Source organism: Balaenoptera borealis (assembly GCF_965194805.1).
Source record: "Balaenoptera borealis genome assembly, chromosome: 5".
Lineage (NCBI taxonomy): Eukaryota > Metazoa > Chordata > Mammalia > Artiodactyla > Balaenopteridae > Balaenoptera > Balaenoptera borealis.
This window is the reverse complement of record NC_138862.1, coordinates 105460130-105483783: the sequence shown is the minus strand read 5'-3', so window position 1 is coordinate 105483783 and position 23654 is coordinate 105460130. Positions and strand designations below refer to the sequence as shown.

Sequence of the window (23654 nt, the reverse complement as noted above, 5' to 3'; positions counted from 1 at the left end):
CCCACGTCAACTCCATCTATCTATGAATTTGTAGTCCTACCAAGTGAAACCACTAACTCAGAAACATTTACTTATTTAAGGGGATTTTTAACATTAATCTGATATAATGGAGCCGACATCCTGTGCTAACTCATTGCATTACATACACAATCAGTGTATATATGATCACTGAATTTATCAGGTCATGACTTGTAATGAGGAGATGATTAACCATATTCCTCTTTAGAGTGGAAATGCTCTGGGCTCTCTGAAAAATTATTAGTGAGAATGTAAATAATTGGCTAAGCTTTTGGGGAAAGCAATGTGGTGGCATGTATCAACCTTTTTAGTATGTGTGTTCTATGACTAACATCCATGCCTAGGAATCTGTCCTACTGAGATGCTTGCATATATGTATGGGTTGGCCAAAATGTTCGTTCGGGTTTTTCCATAACATAAAGTGGATGTTATGGAAACACCGGAACAAACTTTTTGGCCAACCCAATACAACAATGAATGTTCAATTCTGCATATAACAGCCAAAAATTAGGGGGGGAAATCTAAATGTTTATTGTGAACAAAGTGATCAAATAAACTACAAGACAGCCACACTTCAGATTATTCTGTACCGACTGGAATAGATGATCAATAGTACAGAGATAGTAGAAAGAGTACAAGACACGTTGATCAACAAGGTGGTAGTATTGAACAATACATATGGTATGGTCTCCTTCATATGAAAAACTATATATTTGTATATGTTTGTAATTTTATAAAAGGGGATTGGAAGGATGTACACCAGATTGTCAATTCTGGTTACTTCTAGGGGGAAGAGGGGTTGAGTGAATAGGATCTTTAGCACTTTGCTGAGATAAATTTTTATAATTTGAATCTTTACATGAAAATGCATTCATGTATTTGTTGGATAATTTTTTTTAGTGTCTTAGATCTAACTTTCTTCCGGTTCAAAATAAAACAGTATGCACAATTTTTACTTTCAAATAATAACCGGCATCTGTGAGTACCATAAGTTGATATACAAAAAAGAAATATTATGAAGATAAAATAAAAGTAAGAGTAATGAAATGAGTTATAGCTAGATATGTTACCAAACAGCACACACACACACGCACACACACTTCATTCAACTTCATTCAATCACTTATCCAACTATTTATTTATTTTAAAAAAATTTTTTTAAACATCTTTATTGGAGTATAATTGCTTTACAATGGTATGTTAGTTTCTGCTTTACAACAAGTGAATCAGCTATACATATACATATATCCCCATATCTCCTCCCTCTTGCGTATCCCTCCCACACTCCCTATCCCACCCCTCTAGGTGGTCACAAAGCACCGAGCTGATCTCCCTGTGCTATGTGGCTGCTTCCCACTAGCTATCTATTTTATATTTGGTAGAGTATATATGTCCATGCCACTCTCTCACTTCGTCCCAGCTTTGTCCCAACTGATATTTATTATGTGCTTAAAACTTGTCAGTGCTAAGATAAATGTACAAGTGCATACACACAAAACTATAAACACTGGGGAAATAATGAACCTAAGATTAAACTGATGTTCTATTTACTTCTACCAAAGCTGTGGGTATAGAGAGGAGCCCTTATGTATGAGGAGGAAATTAATTCTGTCTGAGATTTACACTGCAAACCACAGGAGGCAGGTTTGGGTGTCATAGGGTGGAGTGAGAGGAATTAATCTTAGGTCCTCATCTGTAAGATAACTGGCAATATGACCAGTTATAACTATACAGAGAGATGCCGAGAAGGGAAGGAGAGTTGATTCAATAAGTGGGTATGGCTCTACACCAAGAAGAAATTTAGAATCTGATTTTTAAGATAATTCTCAGCTTTACCAAATAAGATCCTAGCTTGAATTTCAACATTAAGGGAATTACTCAATAATAAGACCCATCTGACTTACAAGTTTATAAACTTATTAAATTTAGTAGTAGTTTGGAAGTAGACATTTTGCAAGTTCTGGGTAGGCAGAAAGAGAGCAGTGTGAGGGCTGAGCCCTGGGCACTACACATTCAAGAGAGTCAGACATGCAAGATGAGCCAGGGGTTCACTCCTTCCACACTTCAAGTTTACACCACTCTTTATGTGGAGAAAGGGCTTTTATAATAGTCTATCGCATGCTTTTCAAGGCCACATTATGAGATAACAATTACCATGTATTAAGGGTCTAATATGTACTTATATCATACCAGCTGCTTACATAAACTATCTCACTGAATCTTCAAAATCACCCTGCCAGTATGTATTATTACCACGTGAACTGTGGAGGAAACTGAGGCCCAGAGGGGTCAGGCAAATTGCCAGTGTCATCACACAGCAGAATTAAGATGCCAAACAATGTGTGTCTAATTTCAAAGCCAGTGTACTGTCTCCTAGAAGAAGAGGAGGAAGAAGATGAAGAAGATGCAGACCAAGAAGATGGGAAAGAAGGAAGGAAGGCAGGAAGGAAGGGAAGGAACACTATTGTCAGTTTCATTGTTTCACATGTTTAAAATTACACTTTGCCAAGGTCTCAACTAGCAAGGGGCAAAACCCAGAACAAAGTTCACACCCCCAAAGTACTCTTCCCACTGTGGCTCTGCTGGCTCTCCAGTGTCAGGAAATAATGAAACCATGATAAATCTGACAATTCATTATGTCTCATTTTACATCTGTATATTTTCTCTAAACCAATACGGGAAGGGTAAAAAAGTGATTCAAAATATTTTTTATCTCTCCCTGATAGAAATAGCTTTTCTCAATCAAGCTATAATGCAGAAGTGAACAAACTATGTATTATACATTCAAATTACACAGAGCAATAAATAATTCTCAAAGGAAATAAGCAATGATTTCCAAAAATTCAAGTGACATCCCAAATGAGATCTACATAAGAAGGTCAGCCAATTAACTCTGCCAACCGCTCTTTCTATTTTGCTATTCTCACTTGCATTCTAAAATTTTGTTTATATAATTACTTCAGAACCATGGGGGAAGTAAACTCATTTCTGTCTTTTAGGGAATAATTGTCTTGTTCAAAGGGCAGCAGTTCTATCCATGAATATGAAAAAAGATGCAAAAGAAGAATAGCCAATAATTCCTTACACTATGAGAGAAAATTGCTTCAGGTTGCAAAAGAAAGAAAAGGTTAGGAAGATTAACTAAAATAATCTAAAAATTTGCTCAGATAAATGTCAGAGGAAAAAGAAATAGAGTTGGTTTCTGGTTTCTCCTTCCTACAGCATAGCCCACAGAACTGAGTGGAGGAAGAGTCAACCATGTGATGGATTCTCTATGTAGAAATTCAGGAATGTCCATCCTCCAACATTGGGAAAGAGGGACAATGTTGTGTTCCTGCCTACATGTCTTCAAAATCCCCTTTCCTCAAGACTAAGTCACACTTTGCCTAAAGAAGTAATCAGTTCCAAAACAAATGTTTCGGTACCAATATGCTCATAGAAGTCCTATTTGTAATAGCAACAACTGGAAATTACTGAACACAACAAGAGAGTGACTAAATAAATTAAGGGTGCAAATATATATCATATTTCTTTGATCCTTAGATGCTATCTACTGCAAGGTGTAATCCTATTTCACAGGCTTCTTTGAGGGAAAAAGATACAGTATATTACATATTCATCAAATTTTTTAACTTAACCAACATTGCAATTTACCTGTACAATTACACACTCTCACAGTTGAGGTTGGAGTATTTACCTTCTCTTCTAGGATAAAGTTACATCTGGGTCCTGTGGCCCAGGGCTGTCTGTGTGGCTTAGCAGGGACATAACAGCTTATCTAACCAAGGTCCATTCAATTTCCAGGTGTCTGAAAAAGTATCCAAGTTCTGTCTGCATTTTCTCTTTGGTTAAACTCGAAGTTCTTCTTCCCTCTCCTGAATTACTCACACCATATATTAAATAGCTTCTCTTCAAAGCAATTTGGAAGTTTTTGACCGAGCTTTTCAGTGCCTGAGTGATAGACCATCACAGTGCATAAATCAGGCACATCTATTCTCCCAGCCTTGAAAATGCTATGATCTACTCTAAAGAATTTGACAATTTCTACTGCCTTTAATTCCATTACTCAGGGTATGGCCAGCTTTCTTCTGCATACACAATAACTTTTCCTTTCAAAGCCCCATCGTACTGTGGTATTTTTGAAGTCATTAGGAAATCATTAGGAATCCATATGTAAGTTAAAATTCAAATGTATTTGCTGTTGCCAAATCCACTGAGATGATACTCAAATGGACAGGTACTTTCTACTCTTAGGTAGAATCACATAGTCTCAGGTACTGACAACTGTTTTACAATGTACTCCTCTGCCTAGCCACCTGCATGTTTCTTAGACATTGATCATTTTGCATATCCTAATTTCAGAAGCATTAAAATGCTCTTTAAAATTCTTAGAAAATAAAAAATATCAGTAATAGACTCTCATTCAACCATTTTAAAAAGTTATATTTAAAGGATTCTCAGTCACAAATGAAAGAACTCACTTACCAGCTGTTAGACCTGGGATGAGTTACAGGTCTCTCTGTTGAAATAATACTGTGTATAACAGAGGGCTCTCGTGAAGATTAAATGAAGTGGGGCGGAGGTTCTCAAAGTGTGGTCCCTGGATCGGCAGCGTCTGCATCACCTGGGAATTTTGTGAGAAATGCAAATTCTCTAGCACCACCTTCAAGGGACTTTGATGCATGCTAAGGATTGTGAAACACTGGGATAAAGTATTCAAAACGTCCGGCACATAGTAATGATCATAGCTACCAACTTCTAAATACATAGCATGTGAAAGGCATTCTGCTAGGTGTTTTCTGTGCCTAATATTACTTAAAAATCAATAATCCAGTGAGGTAGCACCACATTCATTTTATAAATGAGGAAACTGAGGCCCAGGGAAGCTGAGGAGCTTCGTTTTGTTCTGTACTCAGGTTTCTGGTTTTGAGACATCAGTGTTGTTAAGCCACAGATTCAGTCACTTGGTCAATCACATGCTTATCAGTCTCATTTAGTTTATTGCCTCGCTTTCTAGATTTAAAAAAGTGATTCCGGGCTTCCCTGGTGGCGCAGTGGTTGAGAGTCTGCCTGCCAATGCAGGGGACACGGGTTCGAGCCCTGGTCTGGGAAGATCCCACATGCCGCGGAGCAACTGGGCCCGTGAGCCACAATTACTGAGCCTGCGCGTCTGGAGCCTGTGCTCCGCAACAAGAGAGGCCGCGATGGTGAGAGGCCTGCGCACCGCGATGAAGAGTGGTCCCCGCTCGCCGCGGCTAGAGAGGGCCCTCGCACAGAAACGAAGACTCAACACAGTCATAAATAAATAAATAAAAGAACGTGAATTTCTTAAAAAAAAAAGTGATTCCCCCGAGAAGGAAAGGGACTTGCCAAGAGTCAAATAGTTAACTCAAGAGCCTGAACTAGGACTGAAATCGTGAAGCTTCTAGTCTGGGACTATTTCTATCACACCTCACTTCCCCTAAATTCAGTTTAGACACTCTGATTTCGAAGTAACAGATGGATACACATGAAATGTCACTCTCGGAATATGTGTTTTGCTCCAGGGGAAAAAACTTTTTTTCCCCCAGAATACTCAAGGACCTCAGATATGTGCCAGGGTATTTCAGACTGGAGGTGCCCACTGGTATTAAGATTTATATTTTTGACATTCCTTGAGTATTTAGCTCACACCTGTATCAGAACGTGATTGTTTCCTTGAAAACAAGTATTATTTCATGTCCTAAAGAAAAAAAAGACCAAAAATGTTACTGACCCCAGTATCTGCTAATAAGTTGCAAACTGTTGGTACCTTTCTAGTAGCAGAGTACCTGCCTAAAAAGCAAATTGTTATTTGGGGGATTCCCCTCAACCCCATTTTTTTCATAATTTTGTCATATACTCATGTACTGAATTGTTTATTTACAAATTAAAGCTGGGCTACTCGTGTAGGCCATCCCAGGTCCCAACCACAAATTAGATCTTTAATTCTTTTTTCTTTTAATCAATTAATTATTAGTGATGCTCTTGATAGGGATATACACAAGTAGTTATTTATTATAAAGTTTGGGATTTTTCAGAAAAACAGAGTTTGTAAATTCAGTATTTTCCTGGAAAATCTCAGCCATCTGGGGCCAAGACAAAGTGATATTTTGTACTTTGGGGAAGAAGCTGTATTGTTTGTTCGCAGTGGACTGTGACGTCTGATTCTGGCTGTGTTCTCACTTATTGCTGTGACTGCTCAAAGCTGACCGCCCCCCAGATGGAGACATTTATTTCCTCATCTATTAAAAAGGATGGTAAACAGGTGCCTGATTTTAAAGTATAGAAACTAAAAAAAATTCTGTAGCGTCACAATTTAGGACAGATTCACTTATTTTATAACCCCTATCATCCCAAACCTTACCATTTTCCCGAAAAACACATTCACATTCTGTTGCTGATAGAGAACACAGTGGAGACTTGTCTAATTACCACTTGACCAGAGTGACCAGAAAAACAGTCTCAGCATTTGAAATATGGTGCAAGACTATGGGCTTCCATTTATGTATTAATTACTTAGGTGTGGTTCTCACAATATATGCAAATACCATATACTTCTAACCAGGTCTTAGAAGTTTATACTAGTAAACCATGTAGTATAGCAAAATGATACTTTCTTTTTTTCACTAGAGTGATGCTCTTTCCTCAGTTTCACATACAGCAATTCTAAAAGTTAATGATCACATATAACAGGATTAGTATACTATCTGCTCTCTGTCTTCCTAGTTAATATATTAATTCATTTGAAAAACTAGGAATATCAGTGTAGCACTGTGTTTTTTAAAGCATTTTATATACATGATTATTTGGTTCTCACACGAACTCTATAAGCTAGTGTGATGGATATGGGCCTTCTCATTTTACAGATAAGGAAACAATGAGAGCCTGACCTGCTTATCGTCACACAGCAAGTTTTGACTCAGGTCTCCTGACAATCCACTTCACACTTCATAGTGCATCATTAACCATAAGTCACGTCACTGCCCCTTCCACTAATTATTTCCACTAACAAACTTGATAAAGAATATTTCTAGTTTGTAGAAACCCAGTGAACGTGAATTTGAGAAAACTAATTTAATAATGGAATTAACATGTTAGTACAAAAGGGAAAAAAGAAGTCTCCTAGCCAACTACTAACCCAGTCTCAAATTTGCATGGGATGAAGACACATCAACCTGTGATACTGATTACTTCTGGGGAGAGGGAAAACAGATGAGATGTAGACTTTTGGTGCATCTGTAATGTAATGTGTGTGTGTATGTGTGTGTGAAGGGTAGAGAAAGGGTGTCTGTTGTGTTGTTTATGTATGGACGGACCTAATGGGTGATTGTAGAGTTGAGAATGGAGAGAGGGAAGGACCGTAAATGACATCTTATTCTCCTCCCAAATGTCTAACCAAATGAGTTATAGAGGGCAGACATATAGTGATCAAAATCCACTTTATCACTGACATGGTCTGGGTATGTGGATATGCCTTAAATGTGTAGCCACAGTGGCCTTTCTATCATTTGCCTCTTAATTAGGTAGACTGAGTTGCCCAGGTACAGGATCCCCGCGCAGTGGCAGAGTGGCCCCTGTAGACTCACTCATGGAAGAAGGGCAGAGAACACAAGCAGACAGGCTGACTCTAAGAAAAGACACTCTAGAAGGGGCTAAATGGAGCATGGTCAGTTCCTTCTCTAAACTCACCAATCAGACTGGTTATGCCTTCTCCCCTGGGGAGACACTGGAAGTGTCCCCGTACTTTTCCTTCCTCAGGTGTACATTATTCCATTGCTCCATGGAAACACGGAGGAGTGTTGGAGGTAAGGTGTTTCTCCCTGACATTAATCAAGATCTGGGGACAGATGAAGAGTATCCCTTATGGACAGGTGGCTCCTCTAGGCTTAGTGCTATTTGGAGGTATCATCCTTCATTTGGGAGGACGGTGACATGTCTTTTTTAACAGCTCATAGACTTTTTATTTGCTTGTTCCCATCTCTTTGGAAAAATCTGAGATAGATGAGGCAATATGAAACTATGGCCCCTCCCAGATTGAATCTATGGAATAGATTTTGTTTTCCTTTCATCAGTCTTACTGCACATGGTGGATAAGAGTAAAGACTTAGTGACATAACCATATAGATTTCAAATTCTGATATTTATAGATGCTACTTTCCTCAATGCATGTATATATTCTTCTGGCAGTATCACAAAATTTCAGGCACCACTGTCATCATATCAGGAATCTGTGGAAGCCACAAGGGGATCTTCCTGGCCTCTTGGACTCAGTCCTACTGGCTCAGCCTCACCCCAACCCTTTCGTATGGTATTCAGAATGTTAGCCACAAGAGTGACCGTTCATGGTATGGCTCTCAAGAAAAAAAACGATCATTGAGAATTTTACTAAGTGAACTTTCTTTTAACAAATAACACCAATTATGCCCTTCAACATTCAATTAATATGACATTCTCAATTTGATGTCACCAAAATTCATTCAGAATTTACAGAAGCCTCCCTAGTCATATAAAAGTAATTCACTGAACATTTACTGAGTAACCAGTAGGTGCCAGGCATCATGGATAAAAAGAGGAATAACACAGGGTTCCTATGGTTGAGGAACTCACAGTCTAGATAGGGAGAGAATTATAAAAGTGAATAATTAGGTTACAAAGTGGGAGATAAGGAAGGAAAGATAAGTTGATACAAGAAGTGCGGGATCTTCTATGCTGAACTGGAAGTTTGAACTTAACCCTTTAGCCACTAGCTATTCATCATAGGCTATTAAGGAAAGGAGAGACAGTTCAGATTGGTGTTTGGGGACTGTTAAGTTTAGGGTCATGGAGGACAATGGACAGAGGAGAGGGAAAGGAGCAGCATACCAATAATCGAGGAGAAAGATGATAGGGGCTCAAGTTCAGGCAATTAAAAGATGAAGTTGCCACTTTCATAGTTTTTAAATCATGTTTAGAAAATACATAATTCTGTGCTACAGATTAGAAGTGTCATGAAGAAATAACAAGAAGAGTCTTTAACCTGGAGGCTAACCAGAAATTGTTTTGCCAAAATTCTTCTCCCATAGCGTATCTCACATCTAAAACCAGAACCAAATCCTACTTGCAATGGAATTAAAAGTTTCTGTAATTTTCACTGATCATGGTTGGTTGCTGAAAATATCAGTAGAACTTCAAAGTATATTTACGTTTAAAATAAAACACCAGAAATTACAGTAAAACTACATGCGTTCAATAGAAAACTGATTCTAATAAATCTGGGAAGCCAGCTTAACACTCTAGCATTTTATATGCTTATCGTTTTTATTGAAGTATAAATCACATACAATATTATATTTGTTTCATGTGTAACACATTGTGATGTGACATTTGTATACATCGCAGAATGATCACAAGTCCAGTTTTCATCTGTCACCATACAGAGTTAATACAATATTATTGACTGTATTCCTCACACTGTACATTACATCCCCATGACATTTTTTTTATGACTGGAAGTTTGTACCTCTAGATCCCCTTCACCCATTATGCCACTCTATCCCCCTCCCCTCTGACAACCACCAATCTCTTCTCTGTATCTTTGAGGCTGGGTTTTGCTTTGTTTTGTTTTTTTAGATTCTACACTTATATGAAATAATATGGTGTTTGTCTTTCTCTGTCTGATTTATTTCACTTAGTATAATACCTTTAAGGTTCATCCATGCCGTCACAAATGGCAAGATTTCATTCTTTTTTTATGGCTGAGTAGTATTCCATTGTGTGTATATATACCACGTCCTCTTTATCCATTCATCTGTTGGTGGATACTTACGTGATTCTATATCTTGGCTACTGTAAATAACACCGTAATGAACATAGTGGTGCATATATCTTTTAAAGTAATGTTTTCATTTTCTTTGGATAGATGCCCAGAAGTGGAATTGCTGGATCATATGTTTTATTTTTAACTCTTTAAAGAACCTCCATACTGTTTTCCATAGTGTTTGCACCAATTTACATTCCCACCAACAGTACACAAGAATTCCCTTTTTTCCACATCCTCGTCAACACTTGTTATTTGTTGTCTTTTTGACGGTAGTCAGTCTGACAGGTGTGAGGTAACATCTCATGGTTTTGATTTGCATTTCCCTGATGGTTAGTGATGTTCAGGATCTTTTCATGGGCCTGTTGGCCATCTGTATGTCTTCTTTGGAAAAATGTTTATTCAGATCTTCTGCCCATTTCTAAATCAGATTGTTTGTTTTTTGTTATTGAGTTGTATAAGTTCTTTATATATTTTAGATATTAATCCCTTAGATATATGATTGGCAAATATCTTCTCCCATTCAGGAGGTTGCCTTGTAATTTTGTTGATCGTTTCCTTCACTGTACAGAGCTTTTTAGTTCGATGTGGTCCCATTTGTTTATATTTGCTTTTGTTGCCCTTACCTTTGGAGTCAGATCCAAAAAAACATCGCTCAGACCAATGTCAAGGAGTTTACCGCCTATGTTTCTTTCTAGGAGTTTTATGGTTTCAGGTCTTACATTCAAATCTTTAATCCATTTTGAATTAATTTTGTATATGGTATAAGAAAGTGGTTCAGTTCCATTCTTTTGCATACAGCTGTTCAGTTTTCCCAACACCATTTATCAAAGAGACTATCCTTTCCCCATTGTATAGTCTTGCCTCCTTTGTCATAAATTAATTGACCATACATGTGTGGGTTTATTTCTGAGCTCTGTATTCTGTTCCACTAATCTATATGTCTGTTTTTATGCCAATACCATACTGTTTTGATTATCATAGTAGATAGATAACTTTGTAAAAGTCAGGGAACATGACACTTCCTGCTTTATTCTTTCTCAAGATTGCTTTGGCTATTCTGGGTCTTTTGAATTATTTGTTCTAGTTCTGTGAGAAATGTCATTGGGATGTTTTTAGTGATTGCATTGAATTCATAGATTGCTTTGGGTAGTATGGACATTTTAACATACTAATTCTATAAATCCATGGACATGAAATATTTTTCTATTTATTTGTATCTTTTTCAATTTCTTTCATCAATGTTTTAGAGTTTTCAGTGTAGGTCTTTCATCTCTTTGGTTAAATTTATTCCAAAGTATTTTATTCTTTTTGATGCAATTGTAAATGGAATTATTTTCTAAATTTATCTTTCTGATAGTTTGTTATTAGTGTATAGAAACAACAGATTTTTTATATTAATTTTGTATCCTGCAACTTCACTCAATTTATTTATTAGTTCTAGTAGTTTCTTGATAGAGTTTTTACGGTTTTGTATACATAGTATCATGTCATCTGCAAATAGTGACAGTTTTAATTATTCCTTTCCAATCTAGATGCCTTTTTTTTCTTTATTTTTGCCTAATTGCCATGGCTAGGGCTTCCAATACTATGTTGAATTAAAAGTGGGGTGAGTGGGCACCTTTGTCTTGTTCCTGATCTTAGAGGACAAGCTTTCAGCTTTTCACCACTGAGTATGATGTTAGCTGTCGGTTTGTCATATATGGCCTTTATTATGTTGAGGTATGTTCCCTTTATACCTACTTTGTTGGGAGTTATTACTATAAATGGATGCTGAATTTTTTCAGATGGTTTTTCTGCATCTATTGAAATAATCGTTAGATTTTTATTTTTCATTTTGTTAAAGCAGTGTATCATATTGATTGATTTGCAAATCTGGAACTATCCTTGCATCCCTGGAATAAATCCCACTTGATTATGGTGTATGATACTTTTAATGTATTATTGAAATCAGTTTTCTAATATTTTGTGAGGATTCTTGCTTCTATGTTTATCAGGGATATTGGCCTGTAGTTTTCTTTTTTGTGGCATCTTTGTCTGGTTTTGGTATTAGGGTGATGTTTCTCTATTGTTACTTTTAGGATTCTCTCTTTAACTTTTGACATTTTTATTGTAATGTGTCTTAGTGTGGATCTCCTTGAGGCCATCTTATTTGGAACTCTCTGGGCTTTCTTTACCTGGATGTCTGTTTCCTTCTCCAAATTAGGGAATTTTTCAGCCATTATTATTTCTTTAAATAAGTTTTCTGGTGCTTTTTCTTTCTCTTCTCCTTCTGGAAACCCCTATAGTGCAAATGTTATTCTGCTTGATGTTTTCCCTTAGGTCTCTTAAGGTACCTTAACCTTTTGAAATTCTTTTTTCTTTTTGCTGCTCTGAGTGAATGTCATTGCTTTGTCTTCCAGCTTGCTGATCCTTTCTTCTGCTTCATCCATTCTGCTGTTGAAATCCTTAGTATATTTTTCAGTTCAGTTATTGTATTCTTCAGCCCTGTGACTTCTGTTTGGTACTTTCTTATATTGTTTTTCTCTTTATTGAAGCTCTCACTGTGTTCATCCATTCTTCTCCCAAGTTCAGTGAGCATTTTTGTAACCATTACTTTGAGCTCTTTATCAGGAAGTTTACTTATCTCCGTTCATTAAGGTCTTTTTTCTGAGGTCTTTGTCTTATTCTTTTATTTGGAACATATTCCTCCATCTCCTCATTTTACCTGACTCTGTTTTTCTCTACGTGTTAGAAGAAACAGTTACCTCTCCCAGTCTTGAAGGAATGGCCTTGTATAGGAGATGACCACTGGAGCCCAAGAGCACAATCCTCCCTGGCCACCAGCGCAAGGCACTCAAGGGGCGTCCCGTGTGTGGGCTGCATGTGCCTGCCGCCTGTGGCAGGGCCACAGCAGCTGGGGTGGAGAGGCAAAGTGTTTGCCCGGCTGGTAGTGATGCAGGTGTGGTGGGAGTGCAGGGCTCACCCACTGGCACCAGCAGGTTAGAGAGAGAGTGCCAAAATGGCAACCACCAGCACCGGCAGGAGCTAGGTAGAATGAAATTGCAAAAATGGTTCCTGCCAGCACCTTTTTCCCTGGAGAGAGTTCCAACAGATGCTTGCCTCTCTGGCAGATATTGTACATTAAAATTAGTTAGTAAGTCTCCTTCACATATGGTCTAGGTACTTTCAAACTGCTGCTTTTATGCTGGGTCCCAGGGCAAGTGAGCCTAAGTGAGAGCCCCTTAGGAGTGGGTTCTTTGTTCCCTAGAGCCCTACGGTTCTCCTGGGTATAATCCCATTGGTTTTCAAAGCCAGTCTTGAGTGCTCATCTCTTCAGTGTCAGACCCAGTGTTTGGGGTGCCTGATGTGAGTCAGAAATTCCTTGCTCCTCAGGGTAATGTTCTGTATTTTCGAGATCCCTTCTGGTTATGGGTCGTCCACCTGGGGTGAGGATTTTGGTGAGACCATGTCTCTGCCTCTCCTTGGTCTTGCTGCAGCACTTTTATCATTTTTTTGTGGAGGTGCTGTTCATCTAGTTTTCAGGTCTTTTTCAGAAGAAATTATTCCATATGTAGCTGTAGATTTGTGGTGACTATGGGAGAAGGTGAGTTCGGCACCTTCCTACCCCACCATCTTTAACTGCCTATTAATATGCTTATTAATCCAATAGCTCTTACATTTTGCTTTGTATTATAATTTCTACACACAAGTCTAATCAGCCCACCAGACTGTAAGCTTCCCCTGCTGAGGGGGCTTGTTTAATTTTTTGTATCCCCTGCCAAACTGCCTGCCTCTGGGACTTGCTTCTGGTAGAGATTCGATATTTATACACCCAACAATATTTTTTATTGTGAACCAGCCAGGTGCCAGATACTGGGAGCCAGTGATGAAGTGTTGATGAGACTTCCATGAACAACATATAATAATCCCTGCCCTCCCTGAACTGACAGTTCAGTAGGGACAGGAAATCCTCCATACATGTGAGGAAGCTTATGACAGGGGAGGTGCAGGAGATGATAAGGAGGTCCAGAGCACAGCATCGAATCCACACATAGAGGGCAGGGAAGCCTTCTCAAGGAGGTAAAACTGAAAGCAAGTAGAAGGTAGGGAGATGAACAGGGGCAAAGAGTGTGCCACTCAGAGGAAAGATCATCTGCCAAGACCAGGAGGACAGAGGACAGCATGGTACAATTGCTCACAGGAAAGAGGTTCCTGATGGCTGGGGTGCAGAGAGCCAGATGGGAATGCAGAGTGGTAAGGGTGGCTGGATAAGCCAGGTCTAGATCATGAAGTTCCCTGAATAATATCAGCACAGGGGTTGGCACAAAGTAAGCACTCAAAAATGATTGAATAAATGAACCACTGTATATCAGCTTGCTTTAGCATCCTGTCTATCTACCCAAATCAATTTATGAATTCAGTGTAATCCAATGGAAATCTCAAAATAATTTAGCAAGATGGTTTGAAAACTTATACAGAAAAGGAAAGGAAACACATTAGCCAAGACCATTATGGAGAAGAACAAGATTGGTGACTTGCATATCTGAAATCAAAACTTCTTATTAAGCCATAGTAATTTTAACAGTGTGTGTTTTTTTTTTTAATTATTTATTTATTTATTTATTTTTGGCTGTGTTGGGTCTTCGTTTCTGTGTGAGGGCTCTCTATAGTTGCGGCAAGCGGGGGCCACTCTTCATCGCGGTGCGCGGGCCTCCCACCACCGCGGCCTCTCTTGTTGTGGAGCACAGGCTCCAGACTCAGTAATTGTGGCTCACGGGCCCAGTTGCTCTGCGGCATGCGGGATCTTCCCAGACCACGACTCGAACCCGTGTCCCCTGCATTGGCAGGCAGATTCTCAACCACTGTGCCACCAGGGAAGCCCAACAGTGTGGTTTTGATATAAGAATAGATAAATAGGTCAACTAAACAAAATTGAGGGTCCCAAAGGAGACTTATGTGAATATGTGGACTTGGCCTTTGACAAACCCTGCATTACCCGTCAGGAGAAACGAAAGACTCTTTAATGAATGGTGCAGGTGTTACCAACCAGGGTTCTTGGCCTCCTTAATCAATAGTAATTGATCAGAGGCCAGACAAGAAATTCAGGCAAGGCTTTACTGGGGCCCCTGCTGCAGCAAGGGGGAGTGAGAACAAGTAACAGTTTCCCTTGCTCACCGCCCCCCAGGGGGGCCAAGCTGGTTCCTTATATGGGGAGAGGGTAGGGGCGGGTCCAGGGGTCAGGCTGGAGGGGTGGCTTAGGTAGTTTGCCCACCTCTTTGGTGGTATTGTGTCCAGGGGGCACACGCAGTACCCTGTTTTTGCTCCTGGCTCTTCAGAAGTGGCAGTTGGTCTTTTTGGTCTTTTTATATCTTGTTGGACACAATTTGCCCCAACTGCACATGCACACAATTATTTTTAGTCCCTTATGGTTTCTTTGTATTTTGTTGCTCAAGGAGATGTTTGTCCATGTGCAAGCACTGCAGCAAAGGGTCCCAGGTCCCAGGTCCCAGCCTGACTCACAGGGACTACTGGTTTTCTATAAAGAAAAGAAAATGGATCCTTATCTCCTATTATACACACAAAACAATTATAGAAGGATTCAAAACTAAAGCATGAAAAGCAAAAACTTTAAATCTTTTATCAAGAACATGTGGTTGAATAGATTTATGAACTAGATCTAGAGAAGAATTTCCTAAACATAACACACATAAAAAAGCTCAAACTACAAAGGAAAAAACTGATAAATTGGACTATGGTAAATTTTTAAATTCTGTGCATCAAAAGGCACCATTTTAAGAAGTGAAAACAGAAGCAACAGATATACCTGGCAAATTATTAGTATCCAGAATATAGAAAGAACTCCTACAAAATCAACATCAACAACAAAATATATAGAAAAATGATGAGAGACGGAGAAAGAGCAGGAAGGAAGGAAGGAAAGAGAGAGGGAGAGAGACAGAGAGGGTGGAAAAGATCAAAAATGACCAGAAGAGGAAGCCTGAATGGCCGATAAACACGAGAAGATGTTAACCTCACTAATCAGGGAAATGTAAATTAAAACCACAGTGAGATAACATTTCATACCCATTGGACTGGCAACAATTTTAAAATTCTGAGAATATCAAGTGTTGATGAAATATGGGGCATCTAAACATTACTAGGGTAGTATAAATTGTTAACCACTTTGGAGAACAATTTGGCAATAAAAAGCAAACTTTCAAATGTGCATTTTCACAGCCCAGCTCAGGACAATTCAGCCACCTCCTAAGTGCCCTAGAGAATCTCCCATACTTGTCCACAGAGAGGCATGTGCAAGATGGTCATAAAGCGTTGTTCGTAATAGAAAAAAATAGATACATAAATTATGGTTTAGTCGTACAGTGTAATAAAGCAGTTAAATGGATGAAATACTTGCATGTGTCAAATTAGATAACTCTCAAAATTACATTCTTGCACAAAAAGTAAGTTGTAAAATCACACAAGATATGATTCATTTAAATTTAAAATATGCAAAAATACCACATACTCTTTAGAGGTACTTATAGATGTAATTACATTTTTTAAAAATATGTAATGACCGGATAAACTATAGATTCACAATTTTGTAGTCACTCTCATGCAAAGAAGAAGAGGAGAATTTGATCTGGGAGGAGTGCACACACAGCTTCTACTATATATTTTTTGTTTTATATTCAAGCTAGGTGATGAGTGGTACACAGATGTTTGCTATATCATTCATAATATCTTTTTATGTGCCTGGAATATTTCATTACTTTTTAAAACTGCTAAGTTCTATGCAGATATTCTTCTGTTTGAATCACAGGTTGCTTAGACATATTTATTCACATTTCACACAAGAAACATTTTCGCATTTCTTGTTTCTTTTTACCTTCCTAGTAGCATTATTCTAGATGGAAGACAAAGTGAGACTTAGATTAAGTGACTTTCCTGGGGCCACTAAATTGAATGACAGAACCAGGACTGGAGCCAGCTGTTTCACCCTCACCATGGCTTCCACCGGCCCAGCTGCCACTCAGTGTTAGGGAGAGAACCGGTGCCATGGAGACGGTCTGAAATGGCTTTATTGAAGGGAGAAAGGGGCTCCGAATTGCTCCAAATAGCGCTCTGCAGACAGAACAGAGCAAATAGCATGTGTCCAGAGCAGATGCTGATAGTCAGTGGGCTGAGACCGCGTACCACCCACTCAAGCAAGTGCAGAAATGCCCTGATAAGGTGGGGGGAGCTGATTGCCCTCCCTCTTCGCACATTTCAAATCCTAACAGTCCTTGTCACTAGCATTGCAGTGTTTCAAATCCCCACTCAGGGCATGATTAAAGGTTGGTCTCTTTAGGTGTAAAACACTGTGCCCGTTTGACAACAGCAGCCCATAAAAACAAATTAGGTGAGCTCGGTAGTCATTCAGTGCAAGATGTGAAACGAACCCTGCATTAGGCAGAGGACATGATAATGGTTTCACAGTGGAATTAACTTATGGACATCTGGGAAGCAGCCCTTTTTTCCTAAGCCCAAGCCCCTTTCACAGGCTAACCGGCTACCCCCGTGGGCAGGTCCACAATATAAGGGATCAGAAAACTGCCACCATCATGGAAAACTACAAATGTGCATCAGAAAGGCCTTTCCATTTTTGTTTAGCAAAGAGAAGTGCAAAAAATATATCAATTGATGTTGCACTGAAATTCTTATTCGCTGACACATTTTCATAACTATTAGGCTTGTGGAATTAGTCACTATAATGCATTCAGTTAGTTCAAATGAACTCCTGAAAGGAATTACATATTTGTTCATAAAGTAATTTATAATGAATTATTAACAAGGCTTCAGGTCAGTGCATACGTGGTTTATTAGCAAATTGAACTCGTCCTTCACTGAGCAGAGTCAGCGTCGGCTACACCTGACAGTTCTATCATTTTGAATGGATGTATTAGCCAGTGCTTCATTGCTGAGGAAGAAGTGCAGTGAAGCTGTGGCTCTCTTTTCTCATGTGATTTCTCAGATTGTCTGTGGTTGCTGACCTTCTATTATAAAAAGGATGAGGACCGCCAGAATATTTTGCATTAAACATTATTTTTATTGAAGACTATTCATTCATTTCTTCTAAATACAGCTGGAATTTCAACCCACCCCATGGCCTCAAATACAACTAACATGTTGTATTGGGTTGGCCAAAATTTTCGTTCCGGTTTTTCTGCAAGATGTTACGAAAAAACCCTAATGAACTTTTTGGCCAACCCAGTACTTTCCCCCTGAACTCCAGGCTTGGGGATCCAACTCCCTGCTCAGCATCTCCATTAGGATGTGTAATTGATGCCACAGTCGTACCATATCCGAAACAGATCTTCTCACCCCTACCCCAAAACTGCTTCTAATTTAGCGGTCTTCCCCATCTTGGTTACTAGCAACACTATTCTTCTCATTGCTCAGGCTTATCCTCCTCAACTTGTTTCTTTCACTCAGATCATATCTATGTATCCTTGTATTCAATATTTCAAGAAATCCTCTTATTATCTATCTCTAAAACATATCAAGAATTTGACCATATCTCAGCACCTCTTACACTGTGACCCATTTTAATCCACCATCATCTCTTGCATGGATTACCTTAATAGTCTCAAAACTTCCATCCATCCTTCTGCCCTGGCTCCCCTCTAGTTTATACTCAACATAGAAGTCAAAGTGTTTTCTTTAAACAACTAAGACAGATCATGGAACTCCTCTGCTCAAAACCCTTTAGTAGTTTTCCATCTCATTCAGCACGCAAGCAGATCGGGGGCCCCCATTACCAACCCTACCTCATCTATTTCCATTCCCCTTGTCACTAGCCTCTTTGACTAACTCCATGAATGAATGAATCATGGGCTCTGCTTCTGGGTGTCAAGGTCAGCATAGTCCTGTGGGAAGAGCGCAGGCCAAGGTTAAAATCCACTTCAACCACTTAATAGTTTACTTAGCCAATTACTTAATTTCTTCATTTCCTTATCTCTAAAGTGGAGACAACACAGTGATTGTGAAAGAAAATAAATTATATAAACTATCCCATATATTTTGTGATCAATATAAGGGAGCTGCTTTTATTATAATTTCTTCATCTTTACAGGAGCTATTTGTTTATCATAGTATAGTTTTCAAGCTTACATGGAGCAAAAACTATTTTACGAACTTCAAATAGCAGCAGCGAACACCTGAACATTTCACCTCTCATATAAGCCTCTTGGTATCTGTGATATAGTAAACTTTGCTAGTTCACTTATTCATTCATTTGGCAAACGTTTATTGCACACTTACTTTGTGTCAGGCAGTGTTCTTAGCACAGGAGATATGGTAGTGAAGGTAAAAATTTGTGCTCGCACAAAGCTAAATGTTAGTACAGAGCAACAAAATAATTAAGATAAATGAGACAAATATACAGTATTTGGAGGTAAGTGCCAAGTGAAAAATATAAAGCAGGCGAGGAGGATATGAAGAGTTGGGGTGAAATCTTGGATAGGGGAGTCAGGAATGACCACATCATCTATCTCTCAGACCATTCCTAGGTCCCCCTGGTGGTTCCACTACCTTTTCTGGAATCCTAAACATCAGCAGCCTGCAAGGCTCTGCCCGCAGCCTCTTCTCCAGTCCCCTGATTTCAGAACACCCTTTGACGGCTTCATTTATCTCCTCCCAGTGATTGGCTTCCAAATCTTCACCTGGGGGTGGGCAGACTCCCACTGCCTTCACTCCTGGATGTCTCCATGTGCACGTTCAAAGTCCATGTGTCCAGGATGAACTCATTCCTCTGCTCCCTTTGCCCAAGCCTCCAACACTTGACACTTCAATGGACTTCACCTCATGCCTCTGCTTCTCTAGCTCTGGAGACACACAGCCTGTCCATAACCTCTCTCGAATCCTTTTCCTCCTTTCCATCATCTTCATGTCCCCTAACTCAATATTACCTCTTGTGAAACTGCCTTCTAAAAACCTCTCTCTGTCTCCACCTCCCCAACCCATCTTCTACTCTGCTGCTAGATAAATTTCTTAAAAGTGGGATTTTGATCACATCCCTAATTTTGTCCCAAGATATTCTCCTTTTGCCTTTAATATGATCCCTAGTCCTGGCAATAAACATGCTCCACAGCATGACCCCAGTCTTCCTTTCCATCCTCATCTCACCCCTGCACATCCCTCCCCACTGCTCAGACGCCTCTTTTTGCTCTCTGTCCCACTTTCACTGCTCATGCCAGCCTAAGCCTCTGCTCACTGTGGCCATCATCAGAAGCCCTCACTTCTCCCTTCCATCCATCCAAACCCTACTCATCATGTTAGTCAGTGGTCCCCAAAGTGATGTGTGTGCACTTCGGGGGATGCACAAGATAATCCATTTGGGGACAGAATTCGAAAAGAAAATTCCATTTTTCCTTATTTTTTATACTGAGCTTTACTAATATGTAACATGTAGACTGATGCTGACAGCCTCACTCAGGTGGTGTATTAGACAGGAGGTGTTCTGAGGGCAAGAGGACTGTCCCCCAAACAATGAGTGTTGGGGTGCTCTCACTCTTTCATGGTTCCAGCATATTGTGGGAAATTTTAGTCTAAATGTGCCTGATTAAGTGGTTTTATGGATTACATGCTGAGAAAAAGGAGAGTTTTATTATGCTTGATACTGAGATGAGCAAAGATCGTAAAATCTTTTTATTATACAAGAGTTCAGGGAAAAGAGTTGGCAAGTTTAAAGCTGAGTTGGCATTTTTTTCTTTCAAAAAAATAAGATTCTGAAATCTCTGGTCTTTTCCGTGAGGAAAATATGGTTGTTGAAGACCCTGCTCCCCTGCAGATATTTTAAAATGAAGAACTAGAAACACACCTTCAAAAAAGGTAGTATTTGGATCATGAGTAAAAAATTAACTGTTTGTCCAAATAAATTTTGCTCTGGAGAGGGCTTTTTAAGAATGGAAGTGTAGAGATGTTTTCACTGTTGTCAGATGTTATTGCTGATATGATGTGTATCACGTGTTAACATACCTCAGCTGTACATTTTTAAAAACTTGGAATTCGATTTTCTAACCTGCTTTAAAATTTTCCGTATAAACAATTCCAGTGGGTTTTTTGACCAATTTGCATAGATAGATAGATGATAGATGATAGATGATAGATAGATAGATAGATAGATAGATGATAGATAGATGATAATGTGTGTGTGTCTGTGTGTGTGTGTGTGTGTGTGTATCCCACAACAAAACCTAAATAGTTGCCAAAATTAATTGATTGACATTCAGTGGAAATACATGTTCAGGGAAGGTATCCATTTTTTTAAAAAACGAAATAGAAAACTGCAGCATAACTGATGGAAGGGATGAAAAAAAGACTTAGTAAGTACAGGTATCAATGTACTTTTCCATTTGGAGCTGCACATTTTTGAGCAAATGTTCAATGGTGCTTTGTTAGCAATTACAAAAAAGATGAATGAAACTAAATGTACATCACTACGGAAATGGACAATAAATTGTGGTCTATTCATACAATGTAATTCTATACAATTGCAAAAATGAAGGAACTAGAGCTATATGCAACCATTTAACATTTTTGAGCAAAAACAAGAAGCAAATTACAGAATGATATGTAAGTGTTGAGACCATACGTATGTGATTTCAGAACCTATAAAATAACATCAAATGTTGAGTTTATTGTTTTAGGTATACCCATATGTAATAAAAGTTAAAACACATGCATGGGGCTGAGGCACACCAAATTTAGATAATAGTTGCTTCTGGAGAAGAGAAGGAATGGGATCTGGGGAGGGTATTGTCAGGGCTTTAATGGTTATTTTTGTGTTTGATCACTCACCCTGGGTGGTGGATACATAGGTTTTCCTTTTATTGTTCCCTGTGCTTTTATGTACACCTGAAATATTTCATAATGAAAAATGTTTTCTGCTATTGAAGATGGTTTTCTTTTAAAATCCCTTTGAGGAAATTACAACAGTGACAAATTTGTAGACTTATATCCATGGCAAAAACATTCTGAGATGCTTCATTAATTTTAGAAAGCTGGCATGAAACTGCTGTGGCTTTCGGAAAGTGTGGTTTATCATGTTTTTCTAACCATTGAGGAAACTCCCTCAGAGTGTGAATTATAAAATACCAGAAAGCTAAACCACCTAGAGGGATATAACATTTCAGGATTTAAAGTCAGGTAGAAGTGTAGAGGTGGGGGTGGGAGCTGGTCAGTATTTTCTACTTTGGACTTTAAACATCTTTCTCTATCCCTCCAATAATATCTAGTACCACGTCTTCCACATCCATAAGAAAATCAAACAAAAATGCATTAGTAATGATAAAACAATCCATTCTCATTAAATCGTGTCCAGGTTGATTTCAGATTAGATTTTCCAAAAGACCCAAGTAAAAATTTGGTAGAAAATCTACATGTCTAAACCAAGATGATGAAAGATTTCTGTTTGTTTAACTTGCAGAAATATTTGTTTTTAATTTATTTAATAGGTGACTTCCATTTAAGAAACCAAACTCTATAATACTAACATTGTTCACCTATGTCTTAGAACTCGAGAAGCAATTGTTAACAAAACAAAATATTACCAACTTAGCAGAGATAGTTCATTCTAAGGCTTGTAGTTGAATCTTTAACCTTAAGATGAGGTGAAGAAGTGAATTTTTAAAAATGGATTCAAAGCCTATTAAAAAGCCATGTTCGCCCCTTTAAAATAAAAGAGGAGAAGCAATTAAAGGAAGCTTTGGGGAATAGTGTAAAGAGGAGAGAATTTGTGGTTGGAAGTTTCCAATTATATGCATGACCCGGACACATCATTATAACTTTGCTTAGCTTCACTTTCCTTACTTGTAAAATGACAATAATAATATTATTTTGAGAATCAAGAGGAAAAAAGCATATGTTACTTCATTATTATATAGCAGTACTTGATTTTTTTAAATGCCAATTTGCCCTAAACGTCCAAAAGATCCCAACATAAGTTCAAAAGATCCCAAGAACTCATTGTCATTTTCTGCATTATTGTACTTACTCAATTCCAAATTACTTAGGAAAATAAAGATCACAGGAGACTCACTTTCCACAGGTAAAATACTAAAAAAAAGTTTTTTAGAAAAAAATTATTTTTGTTGGAAAGTAATTAACAGCATATTTCTGTTAATGGCTCCCTTTCTCTTTCTTTTCTTTTAAGGTAAAATATGAAGGCCTTTAGTGCCCCAGGTTTAAAGAAATTTGAGTTTATATGATAAAAATATATGATCATAAAAAGCTACAAGCCTTGAGGTTGTAAAAACAGTATCTTGGGCACTGAATTTCAGGCATTAGGAGGAAGGTAATGGGTATTTACTCTCTGTAAAGACAGAGAGCGGGCCCTCAAAGCATTTTCAGTCATGTAAAAAAGACATATATACATGCAATTAAACACCACTGGGGCCCAGGGCCACCACCTACATTGTGCGGTTGGGACACAGCATGGCATCACGTGGTGCAGTTCACATAGACCATGACAGGGAAAGTACGGAGCTGTGTGCTTGCATAGGGTACCGGGTAGTGCGCTATTGCATGGATGTTGTACACATGAGACACGCATAATCTCCCTCATCAATAAAACTCCCAGCTCAGTGGAGGAGATAGCACAACAACCGAAACAGAAACAGATCCTTACAAAAGGAGCTGAGAGTACAAAGACAGCCATAGGCACAGAAGAGAATGTCACTGAGCTGAGGGCTGAGGAGAGACTGTGCCTAAATGAACCTGAAGCGTGAGTAGCAGTCCATGGAGAAAAGGTAGGACAGGAGATTTCCAGGCAGATGGGCAGTAACGGCTGAAGTAC

At 38.7% G+C, this 23654-nt stretch overlaps 1 long non-coding RNA gene across 1 annotated transcript in view; it reads left to right on the top strand.

Moving 5' to 3' along the window:
• LOC309629842 overlaps positions 1 to 14751 on the top strand; it is a 701738-nt gene extending 686987 nt beyond the window's left edge. Inside the window, exon 2 of the long non-coding RNA XR_014245263.1 lies at positions 14385 to 14751. This is a non-coding gene — a long non-coding RNA (uncharacterized lncRNA). The remainder of the gene's footprint in view (positions 1 to 14384) is intronic.
• Positions 14752 to 23654: the final 8903 nt, after the last annotated feature.